Here is a 24,126-nt window from a genome sequence, read left to right on the forward strand (position 1 = left end):
AATACAGATAACATGTCATTAAAGTTAAGCAAGTACTAAAATGCTCAAGTGCACATTACTCGAGTCAAGTAATTTTCATTGTTTAAGTGCTCAACTTGAGTAACGAACCTCACTAAAATATATAGGACACTGGAGCATTTAACCAGTTACTCCCTGCTCAGCAGAGTGGAGAGTGCCCGTCTTAGTTATTGCATTTTAAGTTTTAATTTTTATAAATTTGGTGGATGGTGGTTATTGGGGGTTGGTGAGGGGTGGTGGTGGCTTTTGTTGGCCAGTTGTCTGTGGTTGGTAGGGGTGTGGTGGTGGTTGGTGGGGGTGAGGGCAGGTTGATGGCTAGTTTGCAGATGTTGGTAGGGGGCTGGTGGCAGTTGTGGGGAGGGAACTTGATGGCTCCTTGGCAGTGTTTGGTAGAGCATGGTTGTTTTGGGGAAGGGGGTATGGGATGGGTGGTGTTTGGTAGGTGGTGGGCAATGGTGGGTAGCAATGTGGTGGGAGCTGTGATCTCACTTAAACAGTCTGTTAAACACACCAAGGGTCTTGTGTCAGGCTGTGTTAAAAATCCATCCACCACATTCAAGAGGCATGTTTGGCATCTTAACATTTGTTTGGGAGGAACACTTTTCATGGCATTTAGCAAAGTTCTTGAAAGATATTCCTCAGGCCCCAATGTTGTTTTGTTTTGCTGGAAATCCAATACCTGTAGGTGAAATTACACAATTTACTTAAACTCTCAAAAAAATGGAATACACTTTTTTTTAAACAACTAATTTACTTTGTTTTACAGCTTACCCTGGCTTCTATCTGGCTACCCAACTCTGGAGGTGTGGTAGTTTTTTGACGTCTTTGCTGAGTTGGTGTCACATCAGATGTGTCATCTGGCGGGGATAGCATCTCTCTCCTAGGCTCTGTTGCTACTGTACCTCACTGGGTGTGGGAGGCTTACTGGAAAGAATGGACTCCTCATCTGCCTCCTTTCAGATCCTGAAGCATCTCCACCAAGATTATCAGAAGTTCTGTAAAAAATGTAAATATAATAAATAAAATGTAAAAATAATAGTTAAATTGACTGATGGAGGTATGGTAGGCTGCAAGTAATAGGTAACACGGAAGACACCAAAATCATTAACCCCACTGTGTGGTACATCATATTAGATTACTTACGTGACAAAGTCCATAACATCCGGGTTGTCCGAGTTTTTTTTTTTTTTTTTTAAATAGCACTGTTTTGCTCTCTGTGGGCGTTGTATATTCTATACACAGTTTTTACATTTTTTATTTCGAGCTCTTATTGTGATTTCAGTCTCAGGCTAAGTTACATGATCACTCTGCCCGTGTTTCCTTCACTTCCTGGGATGTCATGTTCCCTTTCTTTTCCTGTTCCTTCCAGTGAGGGAACAGCGAGTCATCAGGAGGGTATGTGGTTATGCCCCTACTTTAATTTAGCCCCACCCCTGTAGGAGGAGCTACCATCTGAGGCCAGTAGAAACTACAGCAGTAAGTAAAGGCTCTCTGGTTGTGCCACGCTCTGTCATGCCTCCTTCTTGGTTCCCCCACCTCTTTCCTCTTTTGTAAATAATAACTTCATATGGGCCCTTCAGTTCCCACTATGACACATTTTCGCCAACATGGACAAAAGAGTTACAGGTACCATGTTAAATAGAGTGCTGTGACCTATATAACACTTGGTCAGCAACTTGGGTCGGGTCCGAGTGCCACAGATTCCCTTTCACAAAAGAAGGTAGGGGGTGTTGTGAGAATACTGATCCATGTACATACACAGTTGCCAGGGGGTGGTGTGGGAATACTGCTCCATGTACATGCAAAATGTGGAGGGAGAGGTGTGGGAATACTGCTCCATGTACATACCAATCCTTATATTCTCCACTCATTTGTCCCAAAGACATCTAAGCTCCTGGATCAGCAGGATCAGCTTTTCCACATCCATTGTGGAATCCTGGAGCATATGTGCAGCTATTTCCTGCTTAAAATGTCTACCAGGTGGAGCTTGGTGATGTCAGAAAAATGCAGAACACAATTGGGGATGCTTTTGCGAATTGCAACGTGCTCTCTGCAAAATGCGCAGTTTACCACAGACTTCTGTAGGAGTGTCCATAATGCAACTGCGGACCGCATTACAACTAGTCCTTTTTTTTACATTGCGGTTTTCGGTATGATTTACACCATTGAAAATAATGGGTTGCAAAGGAATCAGTGTTTGCTAATAGCAAATACGGATAAATTATACTGATGTGTAAATGATGCCTAAAAAGGAAAGTGTCACCTTGGAGAGCTGATGCTTTGTAACCTTGTATTGAGGCCTAATATGTCTGTGTCATTAGAGAATATGTATATAACAAGAATGTTCGGTGAAGTCTACCAGGACATTTGTGTACAATAAAAATAGCAAGCATTGTAAAAAACAAATCAATATATCATATGTATATTAACTAGCTGAAGTCCCTTTCCCAATATTGAATTCTTTTGATATAATTCCTTGATTGTGGGCTTTTCTTTTTGACAATTCATCTCCTTGTTATAGCCAGGAATATAAACTTGAGTTGCCATCAACGTCTGCTCATTTTCCAGAGTGAAAACCGAACTCAGCAGTTTCTCCGCCTCACTGCTTCTGTTGTCCTATTGCTACTGCCATGGAGCACAGATGTGCATTGCTATGCAGATCCAATTTACACAAAATAAATCACGTGTCCACAGATCCACAGGTTTCTAAAAAATGCATCTTTATTTTCCTTGGAAAACTTGTTTAATATGATCCAAAAAAGTTCAGACCTGGGTTTTATCTTTAGATAAATCATCTTGGGCTTTATTTTAGTTTAAGGGAAAATGAATGATTCCTCACTGGTTAATACCATCCTTTAGTTAAATACTGTGCTTAAGTTGTCCTCTTTAGCTGAAAAATAATAAAAAAAAACCTTTTACATTTTATTATATCGGGGAAATCCGGTAAAATTTGGTCCAAAAAAAGCTATTTTATGTATGTCTACACTTAAGATATCCCACGGATTCCACGCAGAAAATTTAGCTACCTATTGAGTTTATTGGGTAGAAAAACTTTACACTTCATGAGTTGGCCCATGAAATTTAAGGAGTTAAACGGTGATGCTGTGCCTCACCACTTACCTCCACAAGACATGTGTTGCAGTGCATAGCACACTGCTGTTAAGGCAGTCAGGAATTCATCCAGAAAGTTTTATGTGGTGACGCTGTGCATTACCTTTTAACTCTATTGGGGCTGTATTTACCCATGCAGCAGCACCCCCAACACCTACCCACCTACATACACACTCTCATTGGGGTGAGTACATTGTAATTGGCCCAGTGAGGAAGTGCAACCTGCATAGTGTGAACAAAGCTAATGGAGTGGTGGCCATTTTTGTTTTTATTTTAGTATTGTTAATATTATCACCATAAAAAATGCACTGGCCACTTAGCCCCAGATAACTGTTAAAAATACACTTACTTTTTCCACTCCTGTCAGGCCCAGACTGACCGTTTAGTAATCTATAAAGTGCCACTGGGTTTTCCCTCTGTAGCCTCTAGTGATCACTAAATGGTCACTAGAGGGCACACAGGAAGGCTGGGTTCACTTTGCATTTTTGCAATCTGTTTTTTTTTCATCCATTTTATGCAAAAAAGGGATGATCCGTCGTTCCATTGACTTCCATTTAAAAAAAAACCTGATCTAAAAGCATCTTTTTTTTTTTGTTTACTGTACATAAAACCGTGTTTGACCACATTTTTGTGTACATTAAAAAAAAGGATGCATTTTGACCCATTTTTGTTCCTTTTTTTTATATAATAAAAGTCAATAGAAAAACAGATCAAAATGAATGTACACAAAGGCATTTGGTGTATAATCCTTTGCACCCTAAGCACTGCTGACTTATTTATAAGTATTAGTACTTATTCATTAGGAGTGCAGAGCATCTGGCCCAACAAATCTAACAGTACTACAGGAACACATAAAACATTGCTCATTTACTGTTTATAAGTGGAGCAGGGGACTCTTGTCACAGCCTCTACTCTTAGGGCCTGTTTACACTGCAATGGAATCCCTCCTGCCTCAGTGTCAGATGGTGTCTCTGTGTGATGGCTCGCGTGCCTCCACTTCCATCGTTCTCTGCTCAAAGAATTGACGTTTTAATTCTTTAAGCAGGAAGTGGAGGCATACCAGCCATGCCATAGAGACACTGTGTGACACTGAGGCAAGCGGGATTCCACTGCAGGAGGCTCCGCCATGAAATTCTTCCTGTTTTTATCAGTGTGAACATACCCTAAGGGCCGTTCATACTACGGAATCAGTGCCGAATCCAGCCTTCTGTCTGTTTGAATGTCAATTCTTTGAGCGAGAAGTGTGGAGAGCTGAGGTGCACAAGCCCTCCCATTCAGATAGATAGAAGGCTGGATCCGGCGCTGAGTCCACGCGGACAGGTTCCACGCTGAATTTGTGCACCGATTCCATGGTGTGAACGGGTCTTAACACAGTAAACAATGATGCACTATGCATGGCTGTTTACTGTATGGGCCACAGAGGTTAGTGGCAATGAACCTGGCCCAAGGAGGGTAGAGTTTGCTGCTTGCTTTTTGACAGTCTCTATAAAATTTTCTAACTTACAGGAGTCACCACTGTATTCTTTCCTCCAATTCTGTGCTTGTTGCTGCCCTAACTGCCTCTGTGCCAGCAATGTAGCTACCATAGAGGCAGGCCAGGCAGCTGCTATGGGGTCCATGCCGGAGGGGGACCCAGGGATGCACTGAGGAAATAAGTACCAGCCTGTGTCCTCCTGCTTAACTCCTTATGTACTGCTGTGTGTGACCCAAAGTTCAGCACAAAAAAGGGCTAAAAAGAAGAATACAAGGAGATTTTTGCTTCACTGCTCTGATAACCCCTGGCCTCTGCAGAAGCTCCTAGAACAGAGGTCAGGGGTTATCAGGGAACAGCAGTGAAGCAGAAATCTCCTTATCTTTGACTTTTTAACCCTTTTTTGTGCTGCAGCATGTAAGTGAATGTTGGGTCACTTACACACAGTGGTACATAAGAGGTTAAGCAGAAGGTAGTCTGCTCCTGCACCTAATTATATAACCATAAGGGCTCCTAATAGGACCTTATAGTTAAATACAGTCGACTGAAAGAGCAAGCAGCCATTGGCTCTCTTCTCTGCTAGTCACTCTTGTGGCTGTAGGCAGGATTCTGCCTTTGGCCAAAAGATATATAAATATAGTGCTTTGTGTTGTGCATAGGGGGGCCCCGTACAGTTTGCTATGGGGCACTATGAATCTTAGCTACGCCCCTGTTCTATGCCATGTTACACAACACAACACAATTATGTAGCTCAGAAATAATGGTCCAGAATAATGCTTCCTCCTCACAGACATCTATTTATGTTCCCTCTCACAAACTGCTTTCTCACACAGGTTGTTCCTTAAAGGGGAACCCCAAGTAGAGGTAAAAAAAATCTGTCTAACCCAGGTTTGAAACTACCAAAAATCCATTTTTTGGGGGGTGGGGGGCTGTTCTGTATTGTGTGGCTGTACTGCCTGGTTGAGCAGTTGTACCTAGTACTTTAGGTTCCAGAATGCATTGCTTTCCCTCAGCTGTTCATCACAGTCCTCCACCCTGCCCATTCCCCGCCCAAATCTGTTGCAGAACATCTAGGCTGTGTTCACACATTGCAGTTTCATTGTGTTACTGAATTAATTGCAGTACTTTGTCTTTTCATTGTCTTCCCACCCACACCGGTGGCGCCAGTGGGTGGAAACCCCCGCCCCTCCAAGTGATTTTAATGAAGCTGCGTCATAGAGGGGTGGGGATTTCCTCACACTGGGGGTGTGGCGGCCTACCTTAGGGAGTCTTACCCAAGTCTTGGGGAAGAGAAGACGCAAAACAAGACAGTCCCTGCTGTGGTCCAGCTGGGCCTTGGCTTTGCCAGGTCCACCTCTCCGGTCAGTCAAGTGTAGTCTAGTCTAGTGTAAGGTAGTGGTTAGATTCACATGGGAGACACAGAGACTTTTTCTTCAAAAGCTACACCTATTCCTAGTATGCAGTGCTAAGCCACTCAGGAGAGGACAAGTCAGAGAACACTCCAACCCACACCGTGAACACTTCTAAAAGGGCAGGACAGTATCCTGAAACAAGAGGAACTGATCCGGATAGAGCCAAATTGCTACTAGCCTACATACTCACAGCGCAGGTGTAACCAGGTAATTTGGCCACCTTGCTCAAATCAGGTAACAAGGTCTGAGGCTTGTGTCAATCTAATAAGACGGGTCACCCGACACTATAGGGCAAGAGGGGTATCACAATAGCAAAGGTCGAATCAGGGGCACAAGTATACTTCTACTTTCAAGTATTCTTCAGTAGAGATGAGCGAACCTCGAGCATGCTCGAGTCGATCCGAACCCGAACTTTCGGCATTTGATTAGCGGTGGCTGCTGAAGTTGGATAAAGCCCTAAGGCTATGTGAAAATCATGGATATAGTCATTGGCTGTATCCATGTTTTCCAGACAACCTTAGAGCTTTATCCAAGTTCAGCAGCCCCAGCTAATCAAATGCCAAACGTTCGGGTTCGGATCGACTCGAACCCGAACCCGGTTCGCTCATCTCTATTCTTCAGTAATCTACTTCTAAAGTTCCGGCAGAGCACTCTTCTACCCTGGGTTGGGACTCTCCGCACAGACTCCTCTCCACTACTCTGAACTTGCAGCACAAACTCTTCTTTACTGTTCTCAGCTCACTCTACTTCTCAGCACGTAACCAAGTCACATCAGCTCTTTTACTCCAAAGGCTCTTAGCGCAGATTCTGTTCTGTCACGTCGACAGTCTATGATCAGCTATTGTACAAAGTAATCTCACAGTAAAGAAGATTTTATTTATGGACTAGAAAATGTACCCGGCGCTGCCCGGGTATAAAGTGTCAGTGTGTTAATTAGATTTGTTCTAAGGTGCCCAGGAGGCCAAGCTAAAGGTATTGTTTCATCTGAGTTAATCAGTGGAATTAGTGTATACCTGTAGTGCATAGTTGGAGGGGTTCTGTATACCCACAATGTATAGTTTTTAGGGGTCTCGCATATCTGTAGTGCATAGTTGGGGGGGCTGTATACCTATAGTGTATAGTTGAGGGAGGTCCTGTATACCTGCAGTGTACAGTTGGTGAAGGTCCTGTATACCTGTACTGTATAGTTCGGGGGTCCTGTATACCTGTAGTATATAGTTGGTGCTGTATACCTGTAATGTATAGTTGGTGAAGGTCTTGTATACCTGTAGTTTATAGTTTGAGGGTCCTGGATACCTGTAGTGTATAATTGGTGGAGGTCTTGTATACCTGTAGTATATAGTTCGGGGGTCCTGTATACCTGTAGTAAATAGTTTGAGGGTCCTGTATAACTATAGTATAGAGTTGGTGGAGGTCCTGTATACCTGTAGTGTATAGTTTGGGGTCCTATATACCTGTAGTATATAGCTGGTGGAGTTCCTGTATACCTGTAGTATATTTGGGGTCCTGTATACTTGTAGTATAGAGTTGGTGAAGGTGCTGTATACCTGTATTATAGAGTTGGTGTAGGTCCTGTATACCTGTAGTGTATGGTTTTGAGGTGCTGTATACCTGTAGTGTATAGTTTGGGGTCCTATATACCTGTAGTATATAGTTGATGGAGTTCCTGTATACCTGTAGTGTATAGTTTTGGGGTCCTGTATACCTGTAGTGTATAGTTTGGGGTCCTGTATACCTGTAGTATATAGTTGGTGGAGGTCCTGTATACCTGAAGTATATAGTTGGTGGAGGTCCTGTATACCTGTAGTATATAGTTGGTGGAGGTCCTGTATACCTGTAGTATATAGTTTTGGGGTCCTGTATCCCTGTAGTGTAAAGTTTGGGGTCCTGTATACCTGTAGTATATAGTTTTGTGGAGGTCCCGTGCACTTGTAGTGTATAGTTTTGGGGTCCTGTATACCTGTAGTGTCCTGTATACCTGCAGTGTTGTATTTACCTGTATTTACCCGTGTTATTCAGTCACAGTGTGTCGGTATTGGTCATGTCTGGTATGGGGGTGTTATCCAGTCACAGTATGGCGGTATTGGTCTGGTATAGCGGTGTTATCCAGTCACAGTATGGCAGTATTGGTCAGGTCTGATATGATGGTGTTATCCAGTCACAGTATGGTGGTATTGGTCAGGACTGGTGTGGCGGTGTTACCCAGTCACAGTTTGCCGGTATTGGTCAGGTCTGGTATGGCAGTGTTATCCAGTCACAGTATGGCGGTATTGGTCAGGTCTGGTGTGGCAGTGTTATCCAGTCCCAGTATGGCAGTATTGGTCAGGTCTGGTGTGGCGGTGTTACCCAGTGACAGTATGGCGGTATTGGTCAGGTCTGGTATGGAGGTGTTATCCAGTCACAGTATGGCGGTATTGGTCAGGTCTGGTATGGAGGTGTTATCCAGTCACAGTATGGCGGTATTGGTCAGGTCCGGCAGTGTTATCCAGTCACAGTATGGCGGTATTGGTCAGGTCTGGTATGACAGTGTTATCCAGCACAGTATGGCGGTATTGGTCAGGGCTGGTGTAGCAGTGTTACCCAGTCACAGTTTGGTATACCTGTTGTGCCCTGTATATACATGTACTGTATAGATGGAGTAGGGGGTCCTGTATATACATGTACTGTATAGATGGAGTAGGGGGTCCTGTATATACATGTACTGTATGGATGGAGTAGGGGGTCCTGTATATACATGTACTGTATAGATGGAGTAGGGGGTCCTGTATATACATGTACTGTATAGATGGAGTAGGGGGTCCTGTATATACATGTACTGTATGGATGGAGTAGGGGGTCCTGTATATATATGTACTGTATAGATGGAGTAGGGGCTCCTGTATATACATGTACTGTATAGATGGAGTAGGGGCTCCTGTATATACATGTAGTGTATAGTTGGAGTAGGGGGTCCTGTATATACATGTACTGTATAGATGGAGTAGGGGGCCCTGTATATATATGTACAGTATAGATGGAGTAGGGGGCCTTGTATATACATGTCCTGTATAGATGGAGTAGGGGGTCCTGTATATACATGTACTGTATGGATGGAGTAGGGGGTCCTGTATATACATGTACTGTATAGAAGGAGTAGGGGGCCCTGTATATACATGTACTGTATAGAAGGAGTAGGGGGCCCTGTATATACATGTACTGTATAGATGGAGTAGGGGGTCCTGTATATACATGTACTGTATAGATGGAGTAGGGGGTCCTGTATATACATGTACTGTATAGATGGAGTAGGTAGTCCTGTATATACATGTACTGTATGGATGGAGTAGGGGGTCCTGTATATATATGTACTGTATAGATGGAGTAGGGGCTCCTGTATATACATGTACTGTATGGATGGAGTAGGGGGTCCTGTATATATATATACTGTATAGATGGAGTAGGGGGTCCTGTATATACATGTACTGTATAGATGGAGTAGGGGGTCCTGTATATACATGTACTGTATAGATGGAGTAGGGGGTCCTGTATATACATGTACTGTATAGATGGAGTAGGGGGCCCTGTATATACATGTACTGTATAGATGGAGTAGGGGGTCCTGTATATACATGTACTGTATAGATGGAGTAGGGGGCCCTGTATATACATGTACTGTATAGATGGAGTAGGGGGTCCTGTATATACATGTACTGTATAGATGGAGTAGGGGGTCCTGTATATACATGTACTGTATAGATGGAGTAGGGGGTCTACCAGTTATTACTGTGGATGTTGTGAGGCAGCTTCCCTAGCAACCATTGCTCCCTGTGAAAATGAAAGCAGTAATCCTATTGGTTGCTAAGGCTCCAACTGCCGTGTCTGCTGCAGCTAATTATATCACCTGTGTTTGCAGTGAGGAGATTTTCCCATTTATCTCTATGGGGCGCCTCTCTTTCCCCTCCCCCTCCCCTCCTGTACATCTGGCGGGGACGGGACCTTCGCAATAACCTTCCCGGACACCCTATGTATCTGTGTGCCAAATTTGGGGTCAAACGGTTCAGGCGTTTGGAAGTCTATAGAGGACAGACAGACAGACAGACAGAAGGACAGACAGACAGACTTTGATTTTTATGATATAGATAACAGGACTCAGTGATTATTGTTCCGGCACCTACACATTCACTACTCCATCCCCGGGTCATCTCCCCTTTCTGTGGGTGGCGGTACCAATAGTCTCCCTCACAGCCCGGCAGGTCACCGACCACAGGGGAAAGGATATTGCCAGCTCCCTCAAACTAAAAACAGGTGTGCCTCCATACCTGTGTGTTCCACTGGCACTGGCGTCATGACAATCTACCATCTGGCTGAGCTATATCCCGACCAACCACTGCATTAGTGGCGTCACACATCACCATCTGGCAAGTGACCGGTCATCCATAACCAGGCTATACCACCACACTATGAGCTGTGTGCAGGCCCGGACTGGTAATCTGGCAAGCCGGGCAAATGCCTGCTGGGCTGGCCGAATTACCAGTCCGTGGGCCACCCGGACTACCTAATAAAAAAAAAATCACTATTATAACTAAAAAGCACAACCGCGGCCCTCCGCTGCTGCGCCGCCGGAGGTAAAAAGAAACAAAACAAACAACTCACCTGTCACCGGCTCCATGCAGCTCCTTTCCTGGCAGCGCGCGTCTTCTCTCATCTTCCGGCGCAAGCAGCAGGGTACAGGAAACTCTGCGTGCGCCGGACGTCCCCATAGCCCTGTGTGTGTGTGCCTTGACGCTGGTGACTGATAGCGGCTGCGGGAACGTCCCACGCACGCAGAGTCTCCTGTACCCTGCTGCTTGCGCCGGAAGATGAGAGAAGACACGCGCTGCCAGGAGAGGAGCTGCATGGCGCCAGTGACAGAGTCTGCTGTACCCTGGAGGAGCTGCATAGAGCCGGTGACAGGTGAGTTAATTGTTTGTTTTTTTCACTGGTGGGGGCACTGCACGGGGGGAATAATTGGAGCATAAAGGGGACAAATGTATGGGGTACAGATTAAAGATATGGGGTAAACAGGGGCAGAGGGGGTACCCAGGGGGCATAGACAAACTTATTGGGGTACAGAGGGGGTACAAAATATGGGGCACAGAGGGGACATACAAAAAGTATTTGGGGCAAAGAGGGGGCATGATAAAACTATATATGGGCACAGAGGGTATAGAACACTATGGGGCACAGAGGGACATACTAAAAACTAAGAGGCACACAGGAGTCCTTTATACATTGTAGGAGCCATATAAACACTATATGGGGCACAGAGGGGGTATATAACACTATATGGGTGCACAGTGGGGGTATATATACACTATATGGGGCTTAGAGGGGGCATATAACACTATATGGTGCACAGAGGGGGCATATAACACTATATGGGTGCACAGTGGGGGTATATATACACTATGGTGCACAGAGGGGGCATATAACACTATATGGTGCACAGAGGGGGCATATAACACTATATGGTGCACAGAGGGGGCATATAACACTATATGGTGCACAGAGGGGGCGTATAACACTATATGGGGCACACAGGGGGCGTATAACACTATATGGGGCACAGAGGGTGCATACAACACTATATGGGTGCACAGTGGGGGTATATATACACTATATGGGGCACAGAGGGGGTATATAACACTATATGGGGCACAGAGGGGGCATATAAACACTATATGGGTGCACAGTGGGGGTATATATACACTGTATAAGTGCACAGTGGGGGTATATATATATATATACACTATATGGGGGCAAAGTGGGTGTATATATACTTTATGAGGTCACAAAGGAGCTATGAATACTATATGGGGGCACAGAGGGGGCCTATTATATAGGCACATACACTATATTACAGTGTGGGGCAATACATGGGGACTGTGTATAGCGGTGAGGATGGTGCTAATGCCAGGAGCCTAAAATGTTTGTCTGGCAGATTCTGTGGAGACGAATTGTGCACGGGAGAATCGTCATGATGGCCGGGCCAGATGGGAAAGAAAAAAGAAAGTGGGCAACTCAGATCAGAGAAGACATCACCCAGGGGCGTAACTAGAAATGGCTGGGCCCCACAGCAAACTTTTGATTGGGGCCCCCCCCCCTCCTCGACCAACCACTATGCCATCAACACACCCAGCTCTACACAGGTTCTATACACCATATAAATTACACTGCAGTTATATTAAGTGACTCACAGGGGACGTCTTCTCTCATTAGAGTTGTTTCCTTTTCATTTTCTTCTCCATCTGTCCCGGGCCATTATAAGAACTCCGAGCCACGAATCCACAGAATCTGCCAGACAGACAAATTAGGCTCTGTGTAGACAGCTTATAGATTGCCCCTTGTTCAGTCCTCCATATAGATGGCCCCATGTGCATCTACTATAGTAGAGATCCCCCTCTGTGTAATCCATTTATAGTAAATGACACCCTCTGTGCATCACCTATATCAGAGGTAGGGAATCTCTGCTCTCCAGCTTCTGCAAAACTACAACTCCCATCATGTATGGACAGTCAAAAATAAAGCTGTAGTTTTGCAATAGCTGGAGAGCCAAGGTTCCCTATCCCTGCCCTACAGTATATGGTCCCCTCTGTGTAGTCCTCTTAGATGACCCCTCTGTGTCAACCCCCCCAGTGTAGTTCCCCTTATAGATGCCCCCTAGTCCCCTTCATAAATGGCCCCTCTGTGTAGTTCCCCTTTTAGATGGCCCACATTCCCCATAAAAGTAGCCCCCAGTGTTGTCCATCCCCGTCCCGCATATAGGTAGCTCCCAGTGTTGTCCATCCCCGTCCCGCATATAGGTAGCCCCCAGTGTTGTCCATCCCCCATATAGGTAGCCCCCAGTGTTGTGCATTCCCATCCCCCATATAGCCCCCAGTATTGTGCATCCCCCCATATAGCCCCCAGTATTGTGCATCCCCCATATAGCCCCCAGTGTTGTCTATCCTTAGCCCCCAGTATTGTGCATCCCCTTCCCCACATAGCCCCCAGTATTGTGCATCCCCTTCCCCACATAGCCCCCAGTATTGTGCATCCCCTTCCCCACATAGCCCCCAGTATTGTGCATCCCCTTCCCCACATAGCCCCCAGTATTGTGCATCCCCTCCCCCACATAGCCCCCAGTATTGTGCATCCCCTCCCCCACATAGCCCCCAGTATTGTGCATCCCCTTCCCCACATAGCCCCCAGTATTGCGCATCCCCTCCCCCACATAGCCCCCAGTATTGTGCATCCCCTTCCCCACATAGCCCCCAGTATTGTGCATCCCCTTCCCCACATAGCCCCCAGTATTGTGCATCCCCTTCCCCACATAGCCCCCAGTATTGTGCATCCCCTTCCCCACATAGCCCCCAGTATTGTGCATCCCCTTCCCCACATAGCCCCCAGTATTGTGCATCCCCTTCCCCACATAGCCCCCAGTATTGTGCATCCCTTTCCCCACATAGCCCGCAGTGTTGCCCCTCTGATTAAAAAAACAAACACATAACTCACCTAACCCCACGCTCCCCCGTCGGTCGCCGGTCTCCTCTTCTCTCTGCCTCCGCCCGATGAGCAGCCCTCTGGTGAAGTCCCGGCAGCGTCATCGCTGAGCGCTCAGTGTGCGCCGCGGCGGCTGGGACTTCCGGTTTGTGTTCTTAGTACCGGAAGTCCCAGCCGCGGCGGCGCACACTGAGTGCTCAGCGATGACGCTGCCAGGACTTCACCAAAGAGCTGCTCATTGGGTGGGACACTCTTGTGATCGCAAGCAGAATGCTTGCTTGCGGTCACAAGAATGATTGACAGGGCGGGAAGCCTATGGCTTCTCGCGCTGTCAGTCAGAACACTGAACACCCGGGAGGCCCGCTCGGCCGCCGGGTGTTGCAAGCGGTCATCTTCGGGGGGCCAAGGCCACGGGCCCCCTGATGTTAGGGGCCCCGTAGCAGCCGCTACGGCTGCTACGGCGGTAGTTCCGCCCCTGACATCACCTGTGAGTATCTGGCTGTAACTACAGTGTAATAACTTATATGGGGAAAGAGAGTCGGGGGACACTTAGGTTATGGGGGGGTCAAGCACATCCTTGCACAGGGGTCCTCTGCTGTCTGTGTCCACAGCTGAAGTTACATGTTGGGGTATGAATTTATTTTGGGTCTGCGGCATAAATTTATTTGGGGGTCCAGGTTTTGAATTTATTTCAGGGTCTGGGAGGGGAACAGCACAATGACAGGAGAGCGGACAGATCCTCTGTAATTGTTCTGTATTCTGCCTGTGACTGTGTCTAATTACTGCTGTATACTCTTCTATAGTCTGCGGCGTGTAATACTCTGCAGCATCTGTGTACACCTAGTATCTGATATCACTGTTGTATTCTCTTCTATAGTCTGCGGGGTGTAATACTCTGCAGCATCTGTATACACCTAGTATCTGATATCACTGCTTTATTCTCTTCTATAGTCTGCAGGGTGTAATACTCTGCAGCATCTGTGTACACCTGGTATGTGATATCACTGCTGTATTCTATTATCTAGTCTGCAGGGTGTAATATTCTGCAGCATCTGTGTAGACCTGGAATATGGTGGCTATATGGTGAGTGTATGGCGGTATTAGTGATTATATTGGTAGTGTACACTTAGTTTTCTCTCTGATATTTCTGGGTTTTATGTATGTAAGAAAATGATGTGACATACTGGAGATAAAAATTCTTCTTCTTGACATAGTTGGCGAAATGGGTGTGTGTAGGGGGGAAGGGGGACGGGAATATATATGTGGGCTGGTGGGGTTTGTGTGCCAGGGCTGCTTTTGAGCCCCAGTCCGGCCCTAGCTGTGTTGAAGTTGGCGGTCTGCACGATGTACCTGCCCTCCAGAGCAATTAAGCCCAATGGCGATACTTTTGGTTTCTGGCGCACCTCATTCCACATTGCCTGGAGTGGTGGCGTTTTCTAGCGAGGTCTCAACCTCTTTAGGCTATACTAGACCCCTTCAGTATCCTGAGGTGGATGCGCCATATTGTGATACTGTCACCATTCTATGGTTTCTTTCATTAACACATAATTTTATCATGCAAAGGACCTACTCTTCATAATCCTTCCAGGGTTCGTGGCGCTATTGTTACTGCAGTTCAGCTTGGTATCATTAAACGCCACTCAGTCACCAATTTAAATGCTCACTTTTCCATAAATGTATATGTGGATGTACCTACAATAACCAACTTTGCTTGCAATATAGGAAACAGTTTTGTTTGACCAGACCTGCTGTGTAAGTAATCTTAGATAGTGTAGTCATAGATGGTGGTAGTATGAGTGGCTTCCATAGGGAACATAAATCACCTCTTTGGATGAAGTTGATTTTGGATCCTATGTAAAGTGGAAATCAGTTTACCAATAACACACCAAACTTTGTGATTAATGAACCCTCCACCTTAATATGGGTAAAGGGAGATGATGATTCGGAAAACATCTGATCCTACCATGATAAACACATGCCAAGTAAGTTCTAATTACTGCTTTGCAAAGTCAAATATTTGTTGCAAGCAGAGGAATAATTGGCAATGGCAGTGACGGGGTTGAAAGGAAGAAGAAAGGAAGTGCATGGTGTCGTTGTGTATGTGGAACAGATGCCTACACGCCTTGGGGAAACACAGCTTTCTTTTTACAAATCAAAGCTTTAAATTACAAGGTTTTTACCAAAGAGAACAGTTGTGGCAAGGCGTCTGCTCTCATTTGCGTAATGGTTTCTGTCACTGGTGATTAGACACAGGATGAAGTAAAAGAAATTTGACAATTAGGAATGAGGGATCATTAATCTGAATCTTTGTTAAGAGGACGGAAGTATTAGAAAAAAAGGAGAACTCCAAAAATTAATTAAAGACATATAAAAAGATAAGCAGAAGGTGCAAAACTACAAGTACATTACTAAGCGGAGGAACTGAGATAAGAGTAGTAGTTTTAACATAAAGACAAGTGGATTTTAAGATACTTACGTTAAAGGACTTCTATGTCTTTAGAGCAACTCTTCCTGTTTGTGCTTCGGCCTTGTTTAGCCCCAAAACAGAACTTAATATTTTGTTCAGAAACCTTTGTTTGCAGTTACAGAGGTCAGATGTTTCCTGTAGTTCTTGACCAAGTTTGCACACACTGCAGCAGGGATTTTGTCCCACTCCTCTATCCAGATCTTCTCCAGAACTTTCAGGTTTCAATGTTATCACTGGGCAACATTGAGTTTCAGCTCCCTCCAAAGATTCTCTATTGGGTTCAGGTCTGGAGACTGTCTAGGCCACTCTTTGACCTTGAAATGCTTTTTACGGAGCAAAAGCAAGTTTTTATGGTGAGTGCACTCTTGTTTTTCTTCTATTACAAGGATTGGATGGACTGTATTTCTCTAGAGTAGTTTGCATTACCAGAACTCTAATCACCCCCTCTTTCCCCACCAATTTGCCGATCCCATGGGAGTGTTGCTCCCCATTACTCTGTAGTGCCGACCGCTATATCTCTTTTTTCTAGTACAGAAAAAAACAACTCAAACCAGTAAACCAGTATAATACTCTGGACAATAGCAGGGGAGAGGAAAAGAAACACTACTTCTCATTACTTCTCCACTAAGCATTGCTTACTCAGGAAGTATTATGGGTTGTAGATTGTGCATTAGACACCGACTCTCCAAAACCTCTAGCCCACAGAGACCATATGGCTTGGAACCTATGTCTTGTATATGTGTGTTTCTTATTATGAGATCTCTTCCATTCTGTATAGTTGATCCACGTTCAACTACTGTTCCTCCAGTGAGGGATGTTCCATAGATAACCAATAAGTTGGGACCAGCAGTTGTGCCGCTGAAACAAGTTGCCCGAAATGAAGCACCTGATGTTGCCTACATCCCCTCAGACGTGTCCCTAATAGAGCTATGTCAGGTGCAGGGACAACATGGGTTGCACACCCTGAATTGCTACTTTGAAAAATGTGTTGCGACTAAATAAGAAGTTTAGGACAGGTCAACCTACATATCATAAAATCCTTTTCACAACTCCAACATATGGAGGGGTTTTCAAACCTATAAAGGGAGGTAATGTCTGGCGTCTTATACCAGCACTGAAGTACTTTAAAACTATTGTCCTGAGTACACATCTGGAGGACCTGTGTTGGACTAACAATAGATATTTGCTTTCCTCCTCTGAGAACATTCTCCCCAAATCCCTTTCCCTTAGTTTTAGTAAAAGACAGGGCAAGCAACATGATCTCTCTTGGGTACAAACTCCTGCAACTCCCCAAACCAGGAGAGTGGTCGAGTGGTGAAATCATAACACTTACAGGTTTCAAGTAAGGGCGTCCTCAGGTACGAAAGCAATGGTATGTGACTCCACGGTATGTTGAGTGATGTCGAGAGACTAAAACAAAAAGCATAGGGGATAGAGGGAATCCTTGCCGCGTGCCATTGGAGATAGTAAAAGGGGAAGAGAAAATACCATTTACGAAGAGAGAGGTCGGCGGGGTATTATACATTGAGAATATAGCTGCAATGTATTTCAATGGAAAGCAAAACAGTTCAAGGACCTTAGCAATAGTGACAAACAGATTTTACTTTCTGCGCATGTGACGTTGGCAAGGGCCGCGCCAACTTGCCAGTTTGTGTCTGCACCGCCATGCTCTCAGTTGTGTCCTGATAACGAAAACAGCGATCACACATGCCCTGGAAGAGCGCTCCTCTGGCGCATGTGCAATCGCAGTTATCAGGAGCATGCAACCAAGAGCTCGGCGACGCAGGGGCGAACTGGCAAGTCGGTGCATGCACTTGCCAGCAATGGGGCATGCACAGAAGAAGGTAATGCCAGGGTGGAGTGGGAAGCCGGACACTGGAAAATATGCAGCAGATTAAGGGAGGAGGAAGTAGCGGTGAGGTGTGCCGAAGTGTGGCACAAAGCCAAGCCACTACTCCTCTTTGACAATTGGTTTGCAACTGTGGGACAAGAAAGTGGAAAATCTACAGAACGGATGGCTTCAAGAAAGGTATCATACACAAAAGGACACCCACACCTACACTACACCTTAGTTCCAGTCTAGGTGCTGACAGATTCCCTTTAAGGAGGGCCCTGGGGGTAATGAGGTACTATCATTCCACTATGAGCCCCCTCATCACTGGAAGTGTGGAGTGTGAAGGGTCTGGAAAAAGCATCTCTGGCAATGTTACTGCAGGGAACCACACTATGAACTAAATTTTGACCCAAACCATGACAACCCTCATCATCCACTTATGGATGACAACCCAATGACAACCCTCATCATTCACCCCACTGCATTGCTGCATATTTATTTGTGGTGTACCCCCCCCCGGGGGTGTTATATCGGAGGGACGTCCAGTCACTTGCTAGGTGTTGTAGCGTGACACCACTCCTGTGGTGGATGGCCGAGATGCAGCGGACCTTATGTTGTCACGTGACGCCAGTGCCTGGTGGGTACACAGGTGTGATGGCACGCCTGCTTTTAGTGGGTAAGGCTGATTGTACCCTTTTCGCCTGTGGTCAGTGTCCTGCCAGGTGACTGCCGGGTCGGTGTCCATGCGGGATGCTGGCTAAGACTGACTTTTGGGGACCTGGCAAAGGGCCAGGGCCCGGACAAGACCGCTGTGGAGGGCTATCTAGCTTGCATCCTTTCTCCACACCGTCCCAAAAGGAAAGCTCTTGCTCCTCCCCTACCCATAGGACTGACTTCCTCAACAGCGTGTAGGGTGCGCTGTGATTGGGTGAACAGAGTGCAATAGAAGAACAGAGAGGAAAGATGATAGGAAAGAAGAAAGCAGAAACCCTACTGGTCTCCAGATTCTGGTACACACAAACACAATAACCCTTTGTGATCCTTCAGCTGTGCAGCTTTCACATACCAATACATAATATAGCAACATCTAGTGGTCAACTCTTAATACTACTTTCACCATAATAAGACCACAAAAAGTACAGACTTTTGCGAAGGGTGAATGTAATAGTAACAGCCCTAGTGGGACACCACATATTAACATTTCTTTTAGGTAACTTAAAGAGGACCTGTCACCCCCCGTGCTGGGGTGACAGGCTCCCGACCCCCCGTTACAGCCCCCTATACTCACCTGCTCCCGCTGGGTCCCGCTTCCTGATCCGGTTGGGTCACGGAGATATGAGTGCCCGAAGTCCGGCGCGCGCGCTCACAGAGTCCGACGCTCATAGAGAATGAATGGGAAGTCCGATGCTCCGTCATTCTCTATGGGCATCGGACTCTCCTGTGAGCACGCGCGCCGGGCTTCGGGCGCTCATATCCCCGTGACCCGACCGGATCAGGAAGCGGGACCCGGCGGGATCAGGTGAGTATAGGGGGCTGTAACGGGGGGTCGGGAGCCTGTCACCCCGGCACGGGGAGTGACAGGTCTCCTTTAAGATTTTTCAGTGCAAAGGATGCATTGTTTCTAACCGAAAAATGGCCTGAATATCAGAACAAATGCTGCACAGTCTGGACCCATTTCTGGTTTAATGAACACTAATAATCTCCGTAATAAAATGCTACATAAGGTAGCTATGACACATCTACTCTACAAGTACGCTACATGCAAAGTGAATAAAAATCTACTGCAGCAATTTAGTGTGGATCTGCAACATATTTATCCAATAGATCATTGTGCTGTGTACACGCCCTAACAATAATAATAATAATAATAATATAAAATGCTTATGGTCCTAGGGGACAGCAGAAAACTTCTGGTATCTATCAACAGGTGCCATGTTGCTTGCTAACAGGCAAAAAACTGTGCATGCCAGCTGTGGATGTCAGGAATAAGAGAGTGATCGCTGGCACTATGAGGTGTGCAGGGACTCTGCTGCAAAATGGTGCATGTAATAGCCTATAATGATTGGTTGAATCTGGATATCTGACACATTTTAGCTAGGGTTGTGGCTATGTAAGTAAATACTGTACAACAGGTTATCTAAAGGGCCATAATTAAAATGTGCTTGTGCTCCATTGTAGTAAACATAGCTTATACCTTGTACCAAATTATACTTTACATTTTTTTATATATAAATTTACACTTATGTTCCTTACATGTACATGTTCCGTACATGTACGTTACACTTAAGGTGCGTTTACACGGAGAGATTTTTCTGACAGATTTTTAAAGCCAAAGCCAGGAATGGATTTGAAAAGAGGATAGATCCCTCTTTCTTTATGACCTGGTCTCAGTTTATAGTCTGTCCCTGGCCTTGGCTTTAAAGGTCTGTCAGATAAATCTCTCTGTGTAAATGCACCATAATGGTGCGTTTACACAGACAGATTTATCTGACAGATTTTTAAAACCAAAACCAGGAACAGACTATAAAGAAAGAACAGGTAATAAAGGAAACACTGAGATTTCTCCTCTTTTCTAATCCATTCCTGGCTTTGGCTTCAAAAATCTGTCAGATAAATCTGTCTGTGTAAACGCAGCATTAGAGTCCGTTTACACACACAGATTATCTGACAGATATCTGACAGATTTTTGCATCCAAAGCCAGGAATGGACTATAAACAGGGAACAGGTCATAAAGCAAAGACTGAGATGTCTCTTTTTTTCAAAACTATTTCTGGTTTTGGCTGCAAAAATCTGGCAGATATCTGTCAGATAATCTGTGTGTGTAAACGGACCCTAATGCTAAGTTTACACGGAGCGATAATTGGCCCGATCGCACGATTAACGATTTCGAAGTAACAATTTTTTTTTTATAACGATCAGCCTTTAGACGGTACGATATATCGTACGAAAAAATCGTGTTGCGATCGTGCGCCCGCAGCCCGGCCCGCCCGCAGCCCGCCCCCGCTCAATCGCAGCCCCCTGCGCCGCCCTGATCGCCGCTGCCGCCGCTCCAATTGCCACCCCCGCCGCCACTTCGATCGCCACCCCCGCCGCTCCGATCGCCACCTCCGCCGCCAAGGCGATCGCCAATGCACTGCAGCACTGATTGGCTGAAGAGGGGCCGTTTGAATTTCCCGGCTCCCCTCTTCAGCCAATCAGTGCTGCCGTGCATTGAGTGGCTGAAGAGGGGAGCCGGGAATTTCAAACGGCTCCCCTTCAGCCAATCAGTGCTGAAGAGGAGCACTGATTGGCTGAAGAGGAGCCGTTTGAAATTCCCGGCTCACCTCTTTAGCCAATTAATGCGCTGAAGAGGGGAGCCGGGGATTTTGAAGACCTGCAACGCGGAGCAGGTAACGTATGTTCTTTGCTGCGGCGGCGGGGGCGATCGGAGTGGCGGCGGCGGACGCGCGGGGGGTGGCGCTCGGAGCGGCGGGGGTGGTGATCGGAGCGGCGGCAGGGGTGGTGATCGGAGCGGCGGCGGGGGTGGCGATCGGAGCAGCGGGGTGCCGATCGAGCCGGTGGGGTGCCGATCGAGCCGACGCAGGGGGCTGCGGATGAGCGGGGGGCCGGGCTGCGAGCAGGTGGCGGGACTTTGCGCAACGACTGTTTACACGGAACGATCAGCAAATGTTTTGCGAACGACGAACGACGATTTAAGAACAAGTTAAGAGATCAAAATGAACGATTTCTCACTCGTCGTTTGATCGTTCGCTGCGTTTACACGTACGACTATCGTTCGAATTCGATCGTTATCGTGCAAATTCGCACGATAATCGTTCCGTGTAAACCCAGCATTATGCTGCGTTTACACATAACGATTATTGTGCGAATTTGCGTGATAATTCGAACGATAATCGTACTTGTAAACGCAGCGAACAATCAAACGACGAACGAGAAATCGTTCATTTTGATCTTTCAACATGTTATCAAATCGTCGTTCGCAAAAAATTCGCCGATCGTTCCGTGTAAACAGTCGTCGCGCGATAGTCCAGCCGCCCGGCCCCCCCCCGCTCATCCGCAGCCCCCTGCACCGGCTCGATCGCCACCCACGCCGCCGCTGCCGCTCTGATCGCCCCCCCCGCCGCCGCTCCGGTCGCCCACCGCCACGTTTGAAATTCCCGACTCCCCTCTTCAGCCAATCAATGCACGGCAGCACTGATTGGCTGAAGAGGAGCCGTTTGAAATTCCCGGCTCCCCTTTTCAGCCAATCAGTGCTGCCTTGCATTGATTGGCTGAAGAGGGGAGCCGGAAATTTCAAATGGCTCCTCTTCAGCCAATCAGTGCTGCCTTGCATTGATTGGCTGAAGAAGGGAGCCGGGAATTTCAAACGGCTCCTCTTCAGCCAATCATTGCTGAAGAGGAGCACTGGTTGGCTGAAGAGGAGGCGTTTGAAATTCCCGGCTCCCCTCTTCAGCCAATCAGTGCACTGATCTGAGCGGCGGCGGGGGAGCGATCGGAGCGGCGGCAGGGGGGCCATCGGAGCGGCGGCGGGGGCGGCGATCAGAGCGGCGGCGGGGGCGGCGATCAGAGCGGCAGCGGGGGTGGCGATCAGAGCGGCGGCGGGACGGGCTGCAGATGAGTGGGGGACCGGGCTGCAAGCGGAGGGCCGGGCTGCGGGCGGAGGGTCGGGCTGCGGGTGGGCCGGGCTGCGGGCGCGCGATCACAAAACGATCGCAAAACGATTTTTCCGTACGATATATCGTACCGTCTAAACGCTGATCGTTATGACAAAAAAATCGTTACTCTGACATCGTTAATCGTACGATCGGGCCAATTATCGTTTCGTGTAAACGCAGCATTATACATGTCCCTCACTGTTTACAATAGTTTTCAATCTGCTATCCCACATTTCCCATTACATTTTATATTTCACAACACATTGTAAGCAGGTGTCAAAGGGTGCCAATTTTATTTAAAATTACATGAGAAAATGGCAGAACCCCGACTCACAAAGAGTCACCCTCCAGCACTCAGGCGAGGAAAAACCCCCTGTGGGGGAAACCTCGAGGGAGCCATGGCTGGGGAGTTGCCCCTGGGCATAGAGGGTAATACTATACTATAAATATAATAAACTGGATGTAAGAGAAATCTGGATGCAATATTTGTCACCTCATTGATGGGTAGGTGGATGTATCTCTTCTCCCTCACAGATCCAGGTCCACTTCTCAAGATGGTGGAGACTTGATGAAGGGGTAATCTAAATCAGCCCACCCCTTTTCCCCTGCTACAACCTCCAAATTACATCAAGCATCGGGGGCAGTAAAGTAGTCAAGCTCAAAGTCCTCTGGCACATCCAAGATGGCACTGATCAGGGTGCGGTGCATTGCTTTATGGAACCTTCTTTATGACATAAGCGCTTGTCATCACAGTGCAGGGTTGCCATGGTTACTGCAGGTAAACACATCTGATGCATTAACCCATTAATGACTGGTGATGCGCTTTACTGCAGAGTTCACTAAACACACTTGTGACCAAGCAAACAGCTTATGGTTAGGCCACACTAAGAACACTAAATAATAGGATATGATGTGGCCAATAGCAACCAATCACAGCTCAGCTTTTGTTTCTCAAATTACTCTGGTAAAATAAAAGCTGAACTGTGATTCGTTGCTATGCGCAACTTAGACAGTGTAACCTTCCCAATGCAACCAACCAAAACTCAGCTTATATTTTATAAGAGCTTGTTAAGATAAGAAATGTGAGCTGTGATTGGTTGCTATGGGAAAATCAGACTGTGTTTTGTCTCTGGCAGGTTGATAAAGCTGCTCTATTGCTGTCGATATCGACTGAAAACACATGACATCAAGCTTTCCCATAATGCTTTGCAGTCAGACCTTCCTCCGTACCTCCCAACTTTTTGGAGGGACACCTGTGGTTCACAGACATTTCTATACACTGCACTCAGTTTATAATCCACTGGTATACGGATATATATGGCGGATTTATTAACATCAAGGAGACTGCTGACAATCTGATGGAATTGTATGCTGAAAGGGCTGCCGAAGAGTATTATAAATACAGCTGTTGAAATGAATAGAGGAGGGTATCCCTACCTGGAAAGACAAGCAGTATGAGTGGCATGAAAAACCACATTTCCCAGACCTTCATAGGAAAGACTTATCGGTAACTGGAGAAACTGCATTGATTGTACAAAAGGGGTTGTCTAGTTGTTCAAAAGTAAAACAGTCCTCAGTATTAAAGGGGTACTCCAGCAAAAAAAAAAAAAAAAATCTTTAAAATGAACTGGTGACAGAAACTTGTAATTTACTTCTG

The 24,126-nt window shown here is 46.4% G+C and overlaps 1 long non-coding RNA gene across 3 annotated transcripts; it reads right to left on the minus strand.

Moving 5' to 3' along the window:
• LOC138798620 (uncharacterized) lies at window positions 1-23,072 on the minus strand. Of its 3 annotated transcripts, none has more exons than XR_011364114.1 (3): window positions 22,963-23,072; window positions 790-1,013; window positions 1-697 (listed from the first exon to the last, which is right to left on the minus strand). It is a non-coding gene; the product is annotated as an uncharacterized lncRNA (long non-coding RNA). The 3 variants fall into 3 exon arrangements; XR_011364112.1 differs by lacking the exon at window positions 22,963-23,072 and adding an exon at window positions 17,313-17,391; XR_011364113.1 differs by lacking the exon at window positions 22,963-23,072 and adding an exon at window positions 10,311-10,398.
• Between the last annotated feature and the right edge of the window lie 1,054 nt (window positions 23,073-24,126).

Source organism: Dendropsophus ebraccatus, chromosome 8, assembly GCF_027789765.1.
Source record: "Dendropsophus ebraccatus isolate aDenEbr1 chromosome 8, aDenEbr1.pat, whole genome shotgun sequence".
Classification (NCBI taxonomy): Eukaryota; Metazoa; Chordata; class Amphibia; order Anura; family Hylidae; genus Dendropsophus; species Dendropsophus ebraccatus.